The sequence below is a fragment of the Leuciscus leuciscus genome (genome assembly GCF_965113295.1).
Source record: "Leuciscus leuciscus genome assembly, chromosome: 1".
Classification (NCBI taxonomy): Eukaryota; Metazoa; Chordata; class Actinopteri; order Cypriniformes; family Leuciscidae; genus Leuciscus; species Leuciscus leuciscus.
The window spans coordinates 44841024-44862982 of record NC_138725.1 but is presented as its reverse complement, the minus strand read 5'-3'; the positions used below and the strand labels follow the sequence as shown (position 1 = coordinate 44862982).

The 21959-nt window shown below is 36.0% G+C and overlaps 2 long non-coding RNA genes across 2 annotated transcripts in view; both read right to left on the bottom strand.

Moving 5' to 3' along the window:
- LOC309514045 overlaps window positions 1-21959 on the bottom strand; it is a 124093-nt gene that overhangs the window by 47616 nt on the left and 54518 nt on the right. The gene's annotated exons all lie outside the window — the stretch shown is intronic.
- Window positions 16633-17705, bottom strand: LOC309511355. Its single transcript, XR_014210583.1, has 4 exons — window positions 17589-17705; window positions 17446-17511; window positions 17282-17366; window positions 16633-17141 (listed from the first exon to the last, which is right to left on the bottom strand). It is a non-coding gene; the product is annotated as an uncharacterized lncRNA (long non-coding RNA).

Genomic DNA, 21959 nt, shown 5'->3' with positions numbered 1-21959 from the left:
TGCTACTTCAAATCTGAAAGAAATGTATGTATCCTTTCTATGTCTCCATGTTTTATTCATCAACAATTTCAACATTAGGTAAAATCCCATCAATGTAAATCTGCCTGAAGGTTTTTTGTTTTTGTTTTTTAAGTCTTGCCACATGGTCTTTGCACAAGTTATTGCATATTCAAAGCTGTGAAGAAGTAATTTTTCTATATTCATTATTTCTGTTAATAATTCAGGATGCGTCTAGTGCTTCAGCTTGATCTTTCCCTGTACCACTTTCCACAGGTCTTTGAGAGCAAAGATCAGCTCAGTCCACCATTTATTTTTTCTGTTGGCTGATCTACCTTACTGAAGATAGTTTGCATGGCTCAACTGTTTTCACAATCCTCCTCCTCTTGAACAAAATTGCACAGGTCTTAGGAGAGAGGAAGCAGATGGCCTAACTCTATTCAGTTGCTCGTACCCCCCATTTACCTATGCTATTCCCATAAAACCATGTTTTGTGATATAATGAAAATCCAGTTCTTAAGGGTTGATATATTTGCATTGCTGATGAGCAATCACTTATGGGAGAGCGAGTAATTCAAAAACAAAAATATTATTTTCAGGAGAAGTGTGCACTTTCAGACACATTCTGTGTCGCCTAATGGATTTTTTTATAATAATTATTGTTTTCAAACCTACAGAAAGTTACACAAGGCTTTGAGTGGAAAAATATTTAAAATATTCCAAACTTTTTCTTTCTATCACAAATATTTTTTTCTTTATAGCAGCTTTTTGCAACCACATAATTGTTTTTTCCTTTATATGAATATTTTCAATTATTTTACCTCATGTAGCCATTTCAGATAGAATGCAAATGTCTTACCAACACCATTTCAATAGCATGGTTATGCACCATGAGTTCCATCATCTGTGACATACTGTCAAGGGTTTGGTTTTCCATGAGGATTGTTGTAAGAGGATTCAGCTGTGCTCTCAGAAATCCAATTCACTTCATGTATTCCCCCTTGATTTCAAACTGACCCTGCTCTTTCTACACCTTCAAAATGGACCATCTGCGTTCTTATCCATCAAACTCTCAATCTGAGACTTCTCTGTGAAGGTGCCAATGGCATTTGACTAGTGTGAATTCGCTTGGCAACCTTGCGCAAAGCTATAACTGAATTCATGTCGTGACCAGATCAACTTGTTAAACTCTCGCAGGAAAGAATCAAGAAGAGGCATAACTATCCATAAAGTATTATAGCTTACACCAAGCAAACTCCACTCAAATGAATTATGTTGGAAAAGCCGATAAGTCACGTGGGTTTAAAGGGATAGTTCACCCAAAAATTAAAATTAGCCCATGATTTACTCAAACTCAAGTCATAGTTGTATAGACATTCTTCTTTCAGACGAATATAATCAGAGTTATATTAAAACATGTCCTGGCTCTACCAAGCTTTAAAATGGCAGTGAATTGCTGTTTTTGTTTTGTTAAGACCATTAAAGTGCATCTATCCATCATAAAAGTGCTCCACACAGCTCCGGGGGGGTTAAGAAAGGCCTTCTGAAGCGAAGCGATGCGTTTGTGTAAGAAAAATATCCATATTTAACAGGTTACAAAGTAAAATTCTAGCTTCCGGCCAAACGATCATATGCAGTCTTACTTACGCCTAAAGCGCAACTTACACAACTTATGAAGTCGGAAGTAGCGTAGTGCGTCATGACATAGCGTAAATATCAGCAGTACGTCACATTACTCGAATCAGTATGTTCGTTTGGCCGGAAGCTAACCCCCTGGAGACGGGGTTCGTTTATGATGGATAGATGCACTTTGATGGACTTAAAAACAGAAACAGCGATTCACTGCCATTATAAAGCTTGGAAGAGCCAGGACATTTTTTATTATAACTCCGATTGTATTCGTCTGAAATTTGTATGTCATATAAATGTCATATACACCTAGGATGACTTGAGGGTGAGTAAATCATGGGTTAATTTATTTTTTGGGGTGAACTATCCCTTTAATGTACGCTATGTCCAAATTTGGTGGAAACATAGTTAGTTAGGGTCTCATCAGTACCCACTGCTTTTTAGTCTAGAGTGGTTCAAAGATTAACACTTTCTTTTGAGGAATGATGCTTTACCTATAAGACAGTGTTTGCTTGAACTCTATTTAACACAAGGTCTGCCTGCAACATGACTCAGTTAAACATACTATTTTGTATCTGTTTAACATGATTGCTGTCATGTTTCCAAGATTTTCATAAATGTAATTCTTACACAGGGCGTTCTGCACGTATGAGAGAGAATTTAACAGACAACTTGCATTGCTAGTATATACAGTCATACATCTATGGATCTACATTGCTAAGTGCACAAATCACATTAAATAAAGGACAAGTTTGTTGTGAATCTAACATTCCATCCAAAGCACGAAGTTGTGTCTGATTTATTTCCAAGGTCACCAAGCATTTACTCTTAGCTCTGTATTCAAAGAGAAATGCACGTCTAAGTAAAGGTGCATTGCATACTGCTCATTATGAAAAGCACTGAAATCTTTCTGCAGGCTTTCTGTGTAGGTGTGAAAGTACACCGCATTTCCCAGAGATGCTTCTCTTTGAACAGATTAGATGATAAGCGGTAAGACTCTAGAGGAGATTCTCATGGGAAATATATTTCTCTAATTATTTGTGGAAATAATGGAGGCTGTATTTTGCTCATGTTTTCGACACCTGCCACTTGACACATCTGTGAATTTTAAATAATAGACAACAAATCAATGTAATGAAGGCTTATTGTGTTGTGGTGTGCCTCAATTAAAAATATATATTTATATTCTAAATAAATATGTGCAAATGCACATTTAAAAACAGACTTACATGAACAGATTCAGAAGCAGGGTACATGAAGACATGCTGTGTGTTTATCCCTCTCACTTGTTTGTTTGTAAATCCATAGCAGAAAGCAAAATAGTTCTTGAAAAATGCATGGGGAGGAGTTAAGACCAATTCACCACACTTCCCACACTCTGTTCCTCTGTACCTTAGGAATGAAAAGTGGAAATAAATGGTGTACTCTAGTTTGGATGGTTTAATTAAGGGGACACACAGGCTGACACATGAGCAGAATTTGGTTCAATGCTGAGGGCTCTAGATTGATTTTCTCACTATACAGAGAGCTGCTGAGAATATTGGAAACCTGCTAAATAAATAATCCACAGCAATAATGCAGCACCACCGATATACCATTCTTCTCCCTACCTGGTAATAAAAGCTAAGTTAAAACATTTGCAGTTTGATTTTTGTAATGCAGTCTCATTTGTCAAAGAATCGAATGTGTTCATGCGTTTAAATGTAGTATTTTCTTTAATCCATTAACTCCAGATTATTGATTAAATTCTTCACTTTTACACTGAAGTGTGATGATGTAATTAACAGTGAATACATGTTTGAGAACAAAAACTCAAATTTACGTTTATATTTGGCAGACGCTTTTATCCAAAGCGACTTACATTGCATTTCAGTTCTTGTTTTCTGAAATGGCAATTGAACCCGTGATCTTGGGCATTGCAAGAGCAACAGGAAAGTTCTAATAATTATAGAAAATAATTGCAAACCTTTCATATGGTCAGGTTAATGTTATGCATATTTATATGGTGCTATATTTCAACAAAACTATTCTTGCAAATAAGCCTTTCGTACAACCGCTATGAGCAATGCAACAAATGTGTCCTAACCCAAAACGCTCAAAAGCAAACCAAAACAAAGCAATTCCCATAGCTATAATAAAACCATTCAATGCATCTTAAACATGTTGCCACAGTTATGTTATGAAAGCAAATCATGTTCCTGTAAATTCTGGATGACAGCCAGAGGTGGTGGGCTATTAAATATTATATTAGCGCCTGCCAGATCTGAACAAATGACACCAAGTACTTGAAAACATTTACTTGCACATTTCATGCGAGTCTGGCTGTAAATCAGAGTCGCCTGACTCTTATAATCTTATATTGGCCACAGAAACATTTTTGAACAGTAGTTTATGGTCAACACTAACAAAGTCACAAAGAATTGGAAATTATGCTGATAAAAGGGAATTTTTTGAAGCACATGGTTGTTCAGGCGGGTATCAGTGAAAAAAAAGGTGCAGTTGGCATTAAAGATTGAAGAATGTTGCACCTGTGTCAGCTGATGGGCTGTAAATTTGTAAATCCAGAATTTGGCGAGATGGACCACGCGTACTCCACTGTCTTCCTCCTCTGTCAGTATTAGTTCGCTTGTTTGTTAAAGATTTTAAAGATTTTTCTAAAATTAAAGATTTTTTTTTCCCAACTTTGGCGGACATGAATTTTCATGATTCACATATTCGTTTAGATATGCATACAGTGAGTATGTAAAACTTTAGCGTATGCGCAGTCTAGTCGCCGAGTTCAGACACAGAATCCACCACCATCAATGAACAAAAATCAAAAATGAATAGATGTATGGTGGTGCACAGCATTACAAGAAATGATAGGCTATATATTTTGTTAGTCATGCTCAGGCTTTTTGTTTGAATTTTAACTTTGCCGTCACAGGAATGTCCAATATTAGAAAAAAAAAAAAACTGTAAATCTTTAGAGTGGAATTGGTTTTTGTGAATTTCTAAAATGACTTCAGAAATGCCAAGCAGTGTTTGATATAAACTAGCCTTTTTTTTCAATTGGGGAAATGTGCCTAATTGAAATGAACCTATTCTGTGAAGATTAATTTAGATTTTTTAAAGAATACTACATTTCTGAAATGGCATAGGCCTATATGCGAATGGATTGCTCTGATATAGGACTTTTGAGAACTTTACTGTTGGAGTATGATGAGTATACTGTTACTCTCTTTTGAATAGGTTACAGCCAGTCATAACAGAGTTTATACAGTAATGTGTTGTAAACAAATGTTTCTCTTTAGTTGATCAGAGAGTGGATGGACATTTGTCTTGTAAAACTAATTTCTGGTTCCCAAAAAAGCTTGACTTACATTTAAAACGTTAAAGCTTTTGAGAAGCAAACTTGAATTTAATTTTCAGTCCTGCCTTTTTATATCTGGTATTCTGTATCCAAGGTCTTCTCTCTTTAACTTTTGAATAGTCAATCTTAAAGCTACAATCTTTTGTGGACTTGAAATGAATGTCTTCTACTTTTCGAGGGGGCAAATTAAATACTAGCTCTATTTTCAGAGAAACCATCAACAATCCCACTAATTTATTTCTTGTTTTATAAAGGGAAATATAAGTATATGGGAAGTCTAAGACCGATGTCCTCAGGATGCATGTGCATATTGAGAGGCCAGGCAATCAATGACAAATGCCTTCCAGAGCTGACCTTCAACGGCAGCTGTTATGTAATCAATCACTTCACTCCTCCATCATTTTGGAGGTAATAAAAAAAATCATGGACAAGTTCAATGTCTCCTTGAACTCAACTGATTTAAAAAACAATAGGATATTATCAACTTCTTGGTCTAAGATGTTACTTAGCACAAACATGCATCTGAAACTGAATATCTGAAGCATTTCTGGCCATTTACTGTATGAGAATGAAACATTTACAGTTTCAAGGAGGTCCATGTAATAGTTGGCTGTATTTGATAGACAGTTTGACAAGTCGAGTGACAGCAGTTGTCACATTGCACACAGATGCGGTGCGTGTGTTTACGATGGCTGTATACCAGTATGGCTCTCTAGGTTGTACATGCGACCTTGAGTGTCCAGAAAGGCGCCAAATAAATAAAATGTATTATTATTATTATTATTATTATTATTACATCTCCTGGAACTCAAGCACTACTGATGAAGCTGTCATCAAGCACAATGGCAAGATCAGTAGATGATTAGGCCTACATGTCTACATGAGCTTGAAGATCCTCTTATATGATTTAAAAAAAAATGAAATATAAAATAAAATAAAATAAATAAAGTCAGGTGCAACTAACATGTCAGAGAGATGACTAACAACTAATTAGAGAGAGTAACCGGTAAAACTCTTATGACTGTATCAAGGCCGATAGGCTGCATACATATTAAATTATTATTAGCATTATATACTTTTATGATAGCAAGGTTGTAAAATGTCATATGGTACAACCACAAATGAGTTAATAATTCTTATTCGTAAGCAGGATTTTCTCTACATGAGGATTTGACTTGGATCTCAGTAAAGAGAAGACCTCAGCTGACCCTAATTCCACCATCTAATGCTAAAGGTATTGACATGAATCATATCTTAGAACGACCACCTCACTTACAGCAGTGCTGATCCATTCATATAAAAAATGATGATCAATAAGTTATGACCACATGTTTTTACATTGCTTTAACTCATCAAAATGAGTTATGCAATTTTTAACTTTTTTTATGTTATACAACAAGATGAACAAGTTTAACAAGATTCAACTCATTTTTAAGTCAGTTTAATGTAATTTAAGTTAAACCGACTTAAACATCCAAATTGATTGTACTGAAAGATTTAAGGCAGCAACTTTTTTTTTTACAGTGGTGTCCTGCTGGTAGCATGTGATGAGGCTCAACTAAAATCCACCACTGTCGTAAAATGCAGTCTACTACACCTCCTTTTAGTTTAGCACCATATCCTTTTGGATACTTTACTTCATTAACTTTAACATTTATATTAAACGTACAGTATGGAATTTTTCGCCACTAGGGGTCGCTAACCTATTTACAATAACAAAGGCGTAGTTTCATGACGCAACATTTGCTAAGAATTATGGATCTTGTCGTCAACGTCAAGCCGACCGATCTAATCTATGGATCTAATAATGTTTATGGATGACTGAATACATCGATGCTTTTATCATGACTGTGATATGAAGCAGTTCGGGATTGCTAAGAGACAGCTATCAGCTCCACACGCGACGCGATATGGACATTTCATTCTACTGAACTAACGTTACACGCGAGTGCAGAATTACTACTCACAGTCACAGGTCAGTTTATTAGACAAATTAAACTTGTGAGGTAACGCAGCGTTGTTTCACTTGGTCTAACATTACACTATCACACTAAACTGCATTTGAATGTGTTGAAATGTATGTGTTAGTTTGTCTGTATGAGACTAGCAGTAAGCTGGATCAACATTAGAATAACATACAGATCATATTCTAACATTTCATCATGTTGAGCTATATAACATTGATTCGTTTTATGTAAATCTGCTCACCTGTTTAATAAAGTACATGTAGAAGCGGTCGAAGTCTCGGACGTGGAGCTCTCGTTTATATACTGTCTATGGGAGCTCTAGGCATCTCGAAAACACAGCGCTGATATTGATTCTCAGTTTAGTTCTCCTTTTGTATCCAAAGTCTGCTTGCCATGGTCCATAATGTTTGAACGAAACAACAACAGCGTGCAAATAGACATTGCGAACTAACGTCAGTCACTTTGGTTACTATCAGAGGGCTCTGGTTCATAGCTCTGGTTGCCATGGCAGTACGAGCGGAAACCAGGGACAACGCGGATATGACGCCATTGACGGCGACAAAATGGAAATAAAGAAACGGGACGTTTCTCGAATTAAATTACAAATTTCTCCTGGTTTGAAAGTTGTTGGAAACAGTCGGGATAATGTAAGTACACAACAAAAAAATATATATAACATAGATATAGTGATTTCTGCTATTTTTAAAGCAAAAAAGTTACATATTGTGGCTTTAAGTTTTATTTAAATCACATCTGATGTCACATCCAGTATCTTCATTCACCCTGTTACAGACATTACCAGAGAGCTGTGTGTCTGCGTATGATGAATTGACGCACAGGTTATAGGAGTCCAATTGCACATAGCTTATTTTCTGATTGTTTTCTGATTGCTCTTTCACAGTTTCCTTCACAGACTGATAGGATATATGACGTAAAGGCAGTTGTTCTCTTCCTGCAGTTGTGTAAGTACTGCACCATTGATATAGTCATTTGTAAGCAAGGCAGGATCAGACACTTTCATTTATTTTTACACAAGTAACTGCAGACCTCTTTCCTTAGCAGATCATGCAGCAGTTCTACCAGAGCAGCATAATGATCACCTTTGAATACCAGATGGTCAATCCCCAAGAGGGATTGTATAATGACTGTATCTTGAGGAGGAGGAGCATCTCTGAACCCCACCGCATGGTGAAGGTCTGGGTGAAGGCCAAGAAAAATAGCAGCACGTCAGAGATTGCATGTTATTCTTTCTAAAGTGGTACTCGGACTCTTCCATCTTGAGTATCATCCACTCTCATGTAAAAGTCACCTTTATTTATATAGTACTACTTTATACAATACAGATTGTTTCAGTACAATCTGTTCCTGTTGTTTCAGTAGTAACAGGAAAATTATTCAATGACGCAAAGAGTTCATTTCTGGTGTACAGCAGCTCTAAAAGAAAAAAAATGTGTCATTGTTCAGCTGAAGTCAGTTCTGTGTTCATTCAGTTCCACTGTATAGATCATTAATTAAATGAGTTCATTTTATTTATAAAGCAGTTCTACAAACACAGGGCCAGGAACATTAGGGACTGAATGAGATAATTAATTATCAAGACACGGGTGTAACACATGAGGGCCAGTCAAAAGCTATTGCAACAGAAGAGCATGAACAAAGAAAACACGGGAAACTGAAACGAAAACAGTGCAAAACTAAGGGCCTGTTTACACGACAAAACTGAAAACTTTCTATGTGTTTTGGCCGTACAAAACGGCCAAAACAATACAACAATTATATTTCGGGAGCCTGAAAAAGCAAACTTTTGAAAACGTGTTTCAAAGTGCACATTTTTTGAAGACGATATCGTTATCTTCTCTGTGTAAACTACAAAAACGCGTATTGTGAAAATTACGTGTTCAGTCTATATGCGCATAGAGTTTCTTTACAAAGTGACATTGCCAACTACTGGCCCTGGCATGAATAATACAGCATTTTTTGTCATTTGATTCATTTTATTTATTTATATATTTTTTACTGACATTTTTATGTGGACCCAGTTTGAAAACCCCTGTGATATGTAATATATAATATGTTTGATGAAATAATGTTAATTTATACATTTTAGAGATTACATTTTTCCATATATTATTTACACATATAGTTTCATAAATAGTTTTACAATTGCTTCCAAACTCACAATGGTGTCTAAAGAGAAAATGTTTGAATCTTTTATAAAAAAATTAATCAAAGGTGCTCTAAGCGATGTGGGGAGATGTAACTTCTGTTGACGTTCAAATTGTTGTCAAACAAAACAGAGGCTAGCTAGACCGAGAGCCCTCCCTCCTCCCCTCCCTCCCGGCATAAAGGAAAGTCAAAGTAGTCACTACAAACAAAGCTGAATTTTACTGATACTTCATTCAATGTGTAATGTCGCCAAGTTAGATAAAATGCTTTTATATATTGCAGAACAGAGATAAAGAGAAACATTATCTTAAAATCGTTTAATAGCAAGATAACGTTAGCTTCGCGTTTCCCAGTGAGCATAAACAACGGCGGCGGCGTAAACAAATTTGGTCAAAGTTGTCAATAGCCTATAAATGAACATTTAAATTCATAACAAACAGTGGGTGAAAACAACTATTCACACAAATTTTCGCCCTACTGTGAATTTGCTTGATCATTTACAATTAGAGATCAATCGTTAGCTGCTAGAAACGTAACTTATATGTTGTAGCCTATTCACCTGACTGCATAGTTCTAGCTAATTACATCCTTGTGTTGGTTTGGCGAACATGAACGTCAATTTAGAAAGAAAAATGGATTTACCTGTTCAGCAAAAACAGAGCAAGTGAATGTCGGATTGGAAGCCCTTCTGCCGGCGGAGTTCTCGCCACCTTTTGAAGGTTTTTCCGATGTAAATTCGGTACTTCGCACGTTCCTTATCCTTGTCCCTCTTCTTTGCAATTTGTTCATCGGAACGTCGTCTCTTTGGTCGTGTGTCGGCCATAATTCAAACTTCCCTCTTGATAGAGACAGAGCGTATTTAGGCCACGCCCACACCCAGTGGGAAAACAATCCAACCGTCTCCATTGACTTTGCATTGCGAGAGGCTGCCTCCTTGTCATTTCTTGCTTCTAACAAAATTCAGACAAATGCCTAAAAGCTGCTGTGTGACAAGGTGTACAGCAAACAAGTAAAAAAAAAACAGAAATACGTTTTTATTAGCTCTCGACCTCAAAAAACGAGTGTTTAGTACATAAAAGTGGATACAGGCAGTTGAGACAGAGCGTCACGTGTCTCATTACTCTGAGAACTAACGTACGCGTACGCCCGCCGGAGGAGACACTAATCGGCAACACAGGATAGTTTATCTTGCAGAAATATAATATATAAAACTGACATTTGGATATTTGACTCACCAGTGACCAAATGTTTAACTTACTGCACACGTAGTGTATTTTAGTGCATACTGAGTGTCAGGATCCCACAATTTACCCATTCGTTCCAGCCTGTATCCACTTTTATGTCCTCAAACGCTCGTTTTTTGGGGTCGACAGCTTATGAAAAATTATTTCTGGGTTTCTTAGCTTGTTTGCTGTACACCTTGTCACATAGCAGCTTTTAGGCATTATTCTGTATTTTGTTAGAAGCAAGAAATGACAAAGAGGCAGCCTCTCGCAATGCAAAGTCAATGGAGACCGTTGGACTGTTTTCCCCCCCGGTGGACGTGGTCTTCAGATTATGACGCGTTGCGCTCTGTCTCTATGCTTCTCTCTCGTCTCTCCTCCACACCCCCTTCATGTGTACGCGCACTAACCCCCCAAACCCCACCTTCTTGCCAGTGATTGGCTGGAACACTGTTTGTTGTGTTTCGTGGTGCGGGTGAGCCCAGTTTGTTTTTGTTGCCGTTTGTGGAGCCTGTGGTGTCTACAGAGACCGCGTTTTTTTACAGTGTGTTCAGGGGACAGGCAGCTAGCGGATAGTGAGGAGATGTTTGCTGTTTGTGACAAAAAAAAAAAGTTTGCCCTAAAAAACGTGTGACATCGCTTAGAGCAACTTTAAGCTCAGAAAACCATCACTCGACTCCAGTGTGTTTATTTTTCCCCTAATGGGCATTAAAAGCACATTTATTATACAGCATTTGTTACACTTGTGTTGTGCAATGAATCCATTGTTCCAGCTACATTTATTTTTAAATAATTAGTCCGTGAAAAAGATTGAGAAGCTCTAATAGTCCCCATGGGATATGAGCTCTGTTACATAAATCATTGATCCAGGCACTTGCATTTTCCATAATTAATTCTCTTTAGTTCTCCAAGCGCAAACATGACATCTCACCACAATTATTTCGAGCAGAAAGACTGATTTATTTCAAACATTTCTAGAGGAAATGTTATGCATGTCTTTCTCCATATCCTGTGGTCTCCTAGCAGCTGAAAGCATGAGTTTTCCGTGTGCTTATTCTCATATCATTGATCCCTTCAAGGTTAGTGGCCTTGCAGAAACCTTCCCTGACTCCCCTGCAATGAGACAAGAGCAGCATCAATGCTGCAAAAAGCACAAAAATGGATGTATTTTTCCTAATGCGCAAACTATCTAATCAATTCACAAGGCCACTGTTGATCCTTTGCTGAACGACAAGGATGTGATTGATTTTAGGCTTGTTAGAAGCACAACAGAGAGCTGATCCATGAAACGTACAGCATGAACCAAACAGAATTACTCTATTATTACACTTCAGTAGTTTCGTCTTGTTAATCAATCAGAGATTCAGTCATTAGCACGTGGTTATGAATAAAATAAGGCCAAGTTCTAGATGTGGTGCTCCCCGCCTGCATAATTAACACAATTTCCCAAATGAATTAATGAGCAGGGATTATTTAAAAATTCAAACAGAAATGACATTTCTGGCATTTGCAGAAAGGAAGAACAAGGCTTAGTGCAGGCTATATGTTGTACCTTTTGTGTTAAGGCAAAAAAAGCACACTTTTCTAAAGGCTGTTAAATAGTTTGGAGCCAACAAAAACATATCTGAGAGAACAGACAATTAAGAAGGGATTTTTAATATATCTATATATCTTGATCTGTATCTGAAAAGCATGATAAAAATACGTGAATTGGAGCTGGCTGATGGAGTGTCACAGACGCTTCCCAGCAAGCAATTTTGCATTTAAAAGACGTCTAATAGCCGTCCAAACACAGCCCTGACGTCTAGGCTAAAACAAGGCAAAATTTGGGCAGTCAGTGAAAATCTAATAGATGTCTAAACCATAGCCCAAGAACTAGTCATCAATTAGATAACAAAGAAATGAAATGAGTGAAGAAATTAAAGCAAACACCTTGTAATCAGTGTTTACTTTGCTTAAATGATGGAATAACATACATCTCGCAAGTTTTTTCGGCAAAAACGACATGTAACCAAATTCAAGGTTATTTTGGCTAGAAGTGTGTTACTCATAGTCGGACTATAATCGGGTCTAGTTAACCTAGAAATTGAAATGACGGCTATTGCTGGGTTATTTCTGAGCAGGCATTAATTAGCATTTAGTGGTATTCAGGTCAAGGGAACGTGCTCCTTAATTTCGTGGAGAAATTATACAGGTCAAAAGAGGGTCAGCGAAAGGTCATGATAGTGCACATTACAAATTTAAATATAAAACACAGCCGCCAACGGCAATCATCAGGGTCCAAGTACCACTGGCTTATAATGTGATTTTATGGCAAAGGCAGTCTCCACTGATATTAAGGTTTGATAAAACAAAAGTTTGCTTTCATAAAGGCATAATAGTTACAAAAAATGGATTTGAAAAAGATTATACCTAAAAGGATTTATAATAGGCCTAATGTTGTACACGTCTTGTTATATGGACAACATTGGTATTGCAGCCCATTATCTGTCATTTACATTGAGTACACATTTTATACACAAAAACATAGGCTACATTTTTTAGTGTTTGAAGGATTTTAAGAAATAAGGAATTTTTATGCTAGCTGATGCAGGGTTATTAAAACGTGAGTATTATAGTGCCACAGAGCTACAAATAACAAATGCTAGGACAAACACAATATTACAAAATAAATAAACAGGGCTTTAAGTGAATAAGAAATTGAATAATGAAAATAAAACACTGAATAGCCTTCACAGTACAAATTTCATGTACATTAATTAAAGCTATAAAGTTGTTCAGTCAAGAGCGAGTGATTTTTTCTTTTTCTTTTGTTGTTTGATTAACATTATAGGCTGCAGTCACTTCAGGAACTACAATATCGTTCAGCAACGTTCACTGAAGATATAACCGATTGTGTTTACGTCAATATACTGGTCAAGATGGTTATTTTTCGCGGTTTATTGCGCTTACTCTTTTTAACATCAAGCAGTTTGCGTGCTGCATTTTCTCATTCATGTAAGTTTCTTGTGGCGAAAACTTTAAGCAGTCGCTGCACTGTTATATTTACATACCACCATATAAAGTACATGGCAAATATAATTAAATATGAATTAAATCATTCAAAATGACCAGGTAAGGTGATGCATTCTATGTTTTTTTTTTCTATTCTCATTCTCGTCAGCACCTCTGCTCGAGCCTTTATGACGTCACAAACCTCTATGACAATTAGAACGTGTTGCCCAGTATTTAAAGGGATAGTTCACCCAAAAATGAAATTTCTGTCATCATTTACTCACCCTCAAGTTGTTTAAAACCTGTATGAATTTCTTTTTTCTGCTGAACACAAAAGAAGATATTTTGAAAAATGTCGGTAACCAAACAGTTGATGGACCCCATTGACTTCCATAGTAGAAAAAAAAAAAAATACTATGGAAGTCATTGGGGTCCATCAACTGTTTGGTTAGACATTTTTCAAAATATCTTCTTTTGTGTTCAGCAGAAAAAAGAAATTCATACAGGTTTTAAACAACTTGAGGGTGAGTAAATGATGACAGAATTTTCATTTTTGGGTGAACTATCCCTTTAAAGGCGAGAAAGACTCTTGCTCATTTTATAGGTTGACGTTTCGGGTTATTTGATATCTGAGTGACAAACAGTTTATTAATGGGGCAGCTAAGTTCACACCCGAACAAAGCGCTTGATATATGGAGTGTGTACATGAACCTTGCACACTACTCAAATACACCACCAACATGGTGGAAAACCATCCTCATGGCTTTATGAGACCCCTGTTGGTGCTTCTGAGATTGATGGAGGAAGATAGGAGAAAAAAAGCCAGAAGAGTTTCTGGAAGTGGTCCACTCTCCACTTCCCTCAAAGCAGAGCTGCCAAATACGACCTGGCTGAGAAGGACTACCAGAGGGATACTGGATTATATCGTAAACTTATTACAGATGGTAAAATCATTCACATGAACATGTCATTATGATACAAGTATTTGATTAATGGCTTATTCTTCAAGTCAAAAGTGCCCTTAAAGGTGCAGTATGTTATTTCTCAAAGTCATTGCTGAACATTGTTGATATTTGAAATCAACCCAAACAAACATCTCCACCCATCTCTCTCCATTGCTCCGCCTCCAAAGCTCACTCTCCAATCCTAACCCCCCGCCCCGCTAAACAGTAAACACCGCATTGACTATCAGTCATCAGCCTACACAACTCTCACTAGCTGGCCTCCGTTACACACGCAAGGGTAGATGACATTATCGTAGCAGAAGCGCAACAAAATAAAACTTCACGAAAAATAAAGTGAACATTATGACCGAACGACAAGGAAGCACAGAAAATTGACATACACACACAAGAGTAAATACAAACAAGAGTTAATTCAGCACAGCAGCTCCAGACAAACAATGACACTCAAAACCAGTGTTACTCACGTATGGAGCGGAATCAAAGCGACCTCCGCGTTTCCGATCTGTTTTCAGGCCTTCCTGCTTAGCTCTCTTCAGCGCTGGAAAGCTTTTCTAATATTAACGCAGGTCCTAAAGCTCTTTTCCAGTGATATTCATATGAGCTTTTCTCTTTCTGTAATGTCTCTCAGCCATCTCTCTTTCTATAGTCTTTCTTCAAATCTCCCTCTTGCTCGTTCTCTCTCCTCCACCGTCATACGCCCCCTAATGCTGATTGGCTACACGTTTGATGTCGATCAACTTTCAAACAGCCTTTTTTAAATATCTCTTACCCCACCTTTAAATAAAGAAACCATCTAATGTGATGATGCAGTATTTTATTATTTTATTTATTTGTTTAAATATATTATATTATTTATATTCTTATTATATATATAACAACTGTGTATCTTTTAATATACATTTGCAGGCGTTATAAACTCAAGGGTTCAATTTCTTTTTTTTACTTACAAAACTTTCCTTATCTGTTCTGGATTCCTGACTGGCATGATATGACTGACCTCTGTGTACATGCTAATTGTTAATTAGCTGTGAAATTTCCAGTGAAGGGGCCAGACATACCATATATATCAAAGTGGTAAAGTAAGCTGCACTATTGATTCACAGCCACTGTTTTTGAATTATAACATCTTATATTCATGTTAATCACAGACAGAGGTGGACAAAGTACACAACTTCCTTGAGTGAAAGTACAAATATTACTCCATTGTAAAAGTTGTAAAGATCGATTTTTACTTGAGTAAAAGTACAGAAGTAGGCTACTCATTTTTAAAAGTACTTAAGTATCAAAAGTAAAAGTTATTGCATTGCTCGATTATTGTTGCATTGTAATACTTACAGTAGCCTACCTTATGCCTCTGAAGCAACCTAAATACACCTGCCAGTCAGTAGTATCAGTGGAATTAAGAGCTTTTAGAATGTTATTAAACCTAAAAAAAATACTTTTATTTTTTATTTAACACTCATACCACCCCAACAAAAGTAGCCGCCTCCACTCAAGAATATATCAGCCTATATATCCACAACAATTAAATTAATCAAAATGTATTTGCTCACGATTGCATATTTTGTGGATCAGACAAGGGGGCTTAGGGGGCCATGTTAAAAAAAATTCCAAACCTTTAATTATAATTTTTTTTAATAGCTGACAAAATGTTATACATGACGCAGGGATTCATAAGAAATTTGATGCAAGTATTCACTGATGCACAGCCATTGGCAAAAACGTAAATGTATTATAGCACCACCTTGTGGTGGATTCTCACAAAATGTTCAGTTTGACACTATGTACAGACATGTCAAAAGTATCTCATTAAAAATGATTTGGCTGAAATGATTCCTATGAATGGACCCCAGCTGCAACAGTAATGTATGGCATGGTTGTGATTAGAGGCCTGTTCTTTCACATTTAAATACAAATGAGCTGATTCGTTTGGATCAGATAACTCAAATATAGAGAAATGCAGTAATTGTTATAGAGGTTTAGCAGAAGACACTACTTGGCCACTTAAGAACACTCGCACACCTCGTCTATTAATTCATTTGCTAACATTAATTAATAAATAACCTTGATTTCGAATGAGCAGAACAGTGTAAGGGACTGACGGATCAGATTAGACCTTAAAGAGCAGAGTGACAAAGTAACGCAACATATTAAAGCAATACTGTACATTTATAACACAATATTTCAGTTTGTTCCCATTTCGCAGTGGTGTCTATAGGTAGAAAACCCGCTGCAGAAATGTTTTTGTAAATGTTACCAAGGGGTACCGTTCCTTTAAACCAGGGGGGGGAACAAAAAATAATAACTACAATGTACTCACAAAAATAAGCAGATTTATTGACACAAACCAATAGGACAATACATATGTCAAATCAAAGAAAAGAAAATACATTGTAGAACAAAAAAACTCAATTCCCCCTCGAAGGATATTAATGACCAGCCAACCTCCTATGAACCCCAATACAATCCCAATTTTGTCACACAAAACAACTCAAAATAAACAAAGTAAATGACACAAACAGAAATAATATCAATTGAAAGTAAACCATACTCAAACCAACACACAAAAAAAGAAATTCCACTGCAAGCTTAAATATCATGCAAATAAATAGTTAATGTGCTTTAAAGCATCAGTATAGTACAGAGAGTACAAGAGTTGGCTGGCAACACGAGGCTGGGAAGTGACATACAAACAAGGAAAAAAAATAAAAAGGAAAACACCCCACTAGCCAGTACGAGTCACAACATCCATACACATTGCGCTGGAGGCATACAGCGCGCACATATCGGTACTGGCTAGATGGGGAAATCAAAACAAAAACTCACGAGGAACAGCGATCAACTAAACCTAATACAAAAAACAAAAACATGATTAGCAATACAAATTAGCAATACACAAAAAGATCACCACAAAACGTATTTATTTAAATCTCATTAGAAAATAAAATCAAGACACATTCAAACACTGTATAAAAAACCTCAAAAAACCTGCAACACAGCCACTAATCCTGGACTAACTTCCAAGATAGAAACGGGCGTGACCAACGGCCTACAAATCCACACCGTTTGGCGTCTATATTAAAAACAATTCCCTAATTAAATAAAAGTCTTCATAAATATGAAACACAGCAATCACTATTTATTTAGCCTACCTGCTCACCAAACCGTTCATGCACAAACCAACATGGACCTGTCACCGGACCGCACAATGTTTGTGTCTGCATTAAAAACATCTAATTCAGTGAAAAAAGCTTTGTAAATATAAAACAAAAGTGTCAACATTTGCTTGGCCTACCTTCTCAACCAGACCACGTCTGTGCACCAACACACAAGGAACGGCTACCAAACAGCACAATTCCCCACAACAGATTGGACTTCCTCTCTAGGCCTCCCTAGAGGTGCCTGCTTAAATATCCTCTACCTACCTGGCCACGCCCTCCACTAATTGCCATCTCACCGGCTACATAAAGAAAGATTGTTTGTGGATGTGTGCAAATGCGGCTTCATAACTATACCAGCACCTAAGCCTAATCTCAACCTAAATATTTTCTGAAGCAAAATAAAAATATATATAAAAAAGCATATAAATAGCAGTATTTAGTTTTATCTCTGGTTTATGGCTGAATAAACCTTCTTTTTGAAGGCAGGCACTGATCAACATCTGAGAGACATAACATCATGTACAGTCCAACAGCACTGGGACTTTTTTTACTGTTTCTATTGCTCATTCCAGACAAACTATGTGTTTTTATGAGTTAGTCATTGAATCATCCATTCAACCAATCAACCAATTAATTTCAAAAACACATTAATTCAGAAATGAAACAAGAGGTTGAATTTTGTCATTTTTTCATTTTTCAATGAATGAGTCATTGAATCACCTAGGAACAAAACACCAATATAGTGTTTCAGATCTGTATGGTTTTATGCAAAACCCAAAATAATATTTTTTAATAACATTGGGGTTTAACATAGGACCCAAATCCATTTTTCAAAACGTCTTCTTTTTCTTTCTTTCTTTCTTTCTTTTTTTTTCTACAGAAAATTCTTCAGTGTGGTATTTTCAATATCAAAAAAAAAAAAAATTTTGTTTTTTATACAATTATAAAATAGAGATGTGAATGAATTTATAGAACACAACAAATAACATGTTATTTTTCATGTATATTTAATTTCTATAAGTCAGAAAAATTACATCTTTGATTCCGGCGGGAGAGAAATGTGTATCTATTTTAAGTGACACCCACGTGATTTTCCTTTGAAGACATTCTTCTGTTTAATCATTTCCTATCATATTCAAAGTGAATATTTTCAGTAGTCCCTGCATTCGATACATCGCCACGTGAATGACGAACACGGTCTACATCAGTGGAAGCAAAATTTATGCTCATCTTTTTGTACAGCATTTAAGGCATCATGATCAAAGTAAAAGAGCAGTGGCACCCCACAGGTGTTCAAACATTTCTATGAACAGTTCTGATGCTTTCATACTTGCACTGATCTTTACGCTGCTTTTAAAGCAATCAGTCACAGCAGTTGCAGAAAATGGGCCAGAGCAGTTTCTAGGCTGAGTGCAGATACAGTACAGAGTAATTGACAATATTGACGGCACGTATGTGTGAAAAACACGAAATGGGCAATCCTGCTGCTGAAGAATGAACCCTTTCTGAGTAAGGTTAACAATGCAAAAGTGGGATCGTTTTTGATTCAGAATTGAGCGCTGACAAAAGCTTTCAACCTTTAAACTTTAGTGATCACATAACCCTTCTAAAGTATATAAAACAATATAGCCTATGTGATGATAATAATAGACTATTGAGCACAAACTCGTTTGAAGTGGGATTAACTTGATATGCGCTATATATATATATGTTATGTACATATATGTATATATATATATATATATATATATATATATATATATATATAGTACATGGCAAAAGTTTGTAAACATTACTATTTGTTATGTTTTGAAACTAGTCTCTTATGCTTTTCTATTGCTATCTCAAAGTTCTGGCCTATTTAGCTCCTAAACTCTGGAACAGTCTTCCTAACATTGTTCGGGAAGCAGACACACTCTGTCAGTTTAAATCTAGACTAAAAACACATCTCTTTAACCTGGTACACATAACACATTATCAATTTCTATAATTCAAAAGATGTAAAATGATTATTAGGCTGCATAAAGTAGGTCAGCAGGAACCGGGAACACTTCCCATAACACCTGATGTACTCGTTACATCATAAGAAGAACGGCATCTATGCTAATATTAGTCTCTGTTTATCCCGAGGTTCACTGGATGATGGACCTGCGCCAGGACACGACCACATCGCATGCCCTGAAGTGTCAGCAGAGACCGTGTCAACTAAACTATCCCCTGCAAAGGCCTCATCGACACGATAAAAGTTGTTGTTTTTTTATGACAAATGTTTTTCCTCTGTACAGATGGAAAAGTTTATCAAAATGATTCTCGTTCACACGGATCCGCGGAAATGACTAAAAACGCTGTATTATGCATGCCAGACCAGTAAATGGCAACGCCACTTTGTAAAGAAAGACTACGCGCCCGCGCACATAAGCATTCAAACGCACATGCCTATAGACAAAACACATAATACGCATGTGCATATTTTTGAAGTTTATACGGGTGTAACGGTTTATAATGTATTGCTTATAACGGTATCGCTTTCAAAACTCATTTTCAAAAACTTGCACTTTAAAACCTACTTCAAAGTTTGCTTCTCAGGCCACCAAAACGCAGATGTTGTGTAAATGAACAGCCAGAACGCATTCAAAGTTTTCTGTTTTCAGTTGAAAATGATGCTGTGTAAGTGGCTCTTAAGTTAATAACTAATATGTCAAAGACTTTTTTTATAGAGCCGCTGTACAGCCAAAACAATCTTTGTTGCATTATTTTCCTGTTATCACTGTAAAGCTGCTTTGAAACCATCTATAAAGCGCTATGACTTGACTTGACTTATCAAGCCTGCATTTATTTGATAAAAAAAAATACAGAAAGAACAGTAATATTGTGAAATATTATTACAATTTAAAATATTTTCATATTTTATATTATTTCTATTCTATTTCTTAGATTTCTATTTTAATATACTTTAAAATGTCATTTATTTCTGTTACGCAAAGCTGAATTACTCTCATTAGCCATGCAGTCTTCAGTGTCACATGATCATTCAGAAATCATTATTCTAATATATGCTGGTCTATTATCAATGTTGGAAACAGTTGTGCTGCTCTTTTAACCTGTGATACTTTTTTCAGGATTCTTTGATGAATAAAAAGAACAGCATTTATTTAAAATAGAAATCTTTTATAACAATATGCACTACCGATCAAAAGTTTGGGGTCAGTTTTTTTTTTTTTTTTTAGAAATTCATACTTTTATTCAGCAAGGATGTGTTAAATTTATCAAAAGTGACAGTAAAGATTTATATTGGTAGAAAATATTTATAGGTTGGATAAATGTTGTTCTTTTTAACTGTTTCCAACATTGATAATAACTGAGTATCAAATCATCATATTAGAATGATTTCTGAATGATCATGTGACTGAAGACTGGAGTAATGAAGCTGAAAATTTAGCTTTGCAATTTGAAAATTGAAAGTGCGTACTTTCATTCTCTGAATCACAGGTACAGACATTTGAGAAATGATCTTAGATCAAATGTAGGACGGTTTCTATGCAACATTTTATAAATGAGGCCCCCGATCTTTAAAAGGCAGTCCATTATGAAGCTGAACCAACCATATTTACTTTAACCCTTTCAAAGTCAACAGTGAGAATAATTATGCATACATTTCATAAAATAAACATAAAAAACTCTACAGATTAGTGCTTAAAAACTGTCTCCGCTGTCCAATGAATGAACGTTAATCTTAATTCAAGTTCCATATTAAGAATTCTTTGCTTATGGAGCAAACAATAGGACTGGTCCAATTGTTTCTACTGTTTTCTGTGCAAAGATCAAATTTCCCTTTAAAAAAACAATTCAAATTTGGTCAACATCAAGGTTGGTTTTAAGTGCTGCAAAACAAAGACAAGGAATTTGTATAGCCATGTATTGGAAAGACTCTAGATTCTTTTGATTTTACATAACATTATTGCTTTATTGTTTTTCTACCCAGGAAAGCATCAATATATATTATATAATTTTTTTGGACGGTATTGGCTAATCTGTTAGTGACACACACACACATATGTTTAGACTTCAGCTTTCTCTCAAAAATAATTAAATGAATCACTTATCACAATCATAACCTTCGATTTTAAACCTGCTAATTAATGAACTGCATAAATGTGGCTTTATTTAAAATAAAAAATAAAATAAAAAATTATTTTCAATTAGTTTAGATTTAGTATGCATGGGAAGATCATCCATTTTAACATTAAACATTTTTTTTCTTCTTAGCGATCTACTCTCAGCCAGGAAAGAGTTCTGCTATTAGTGCCATTATGCAAACAGCAGTGTTGCTAAACCATGAAAAAAAAAAAAAAAAAAATTTCACATATTCTAAATGTAAATGGTAACTATGTGTCCATCTGATGGTTTTTTTCTGACGTTCTAAATATTCAATTTTGCACTTTCATCATCGAAGCTATTAGAAACCTAGGTGTATTTCAGTGCTGCGGTAACCATGGAGACTGCAG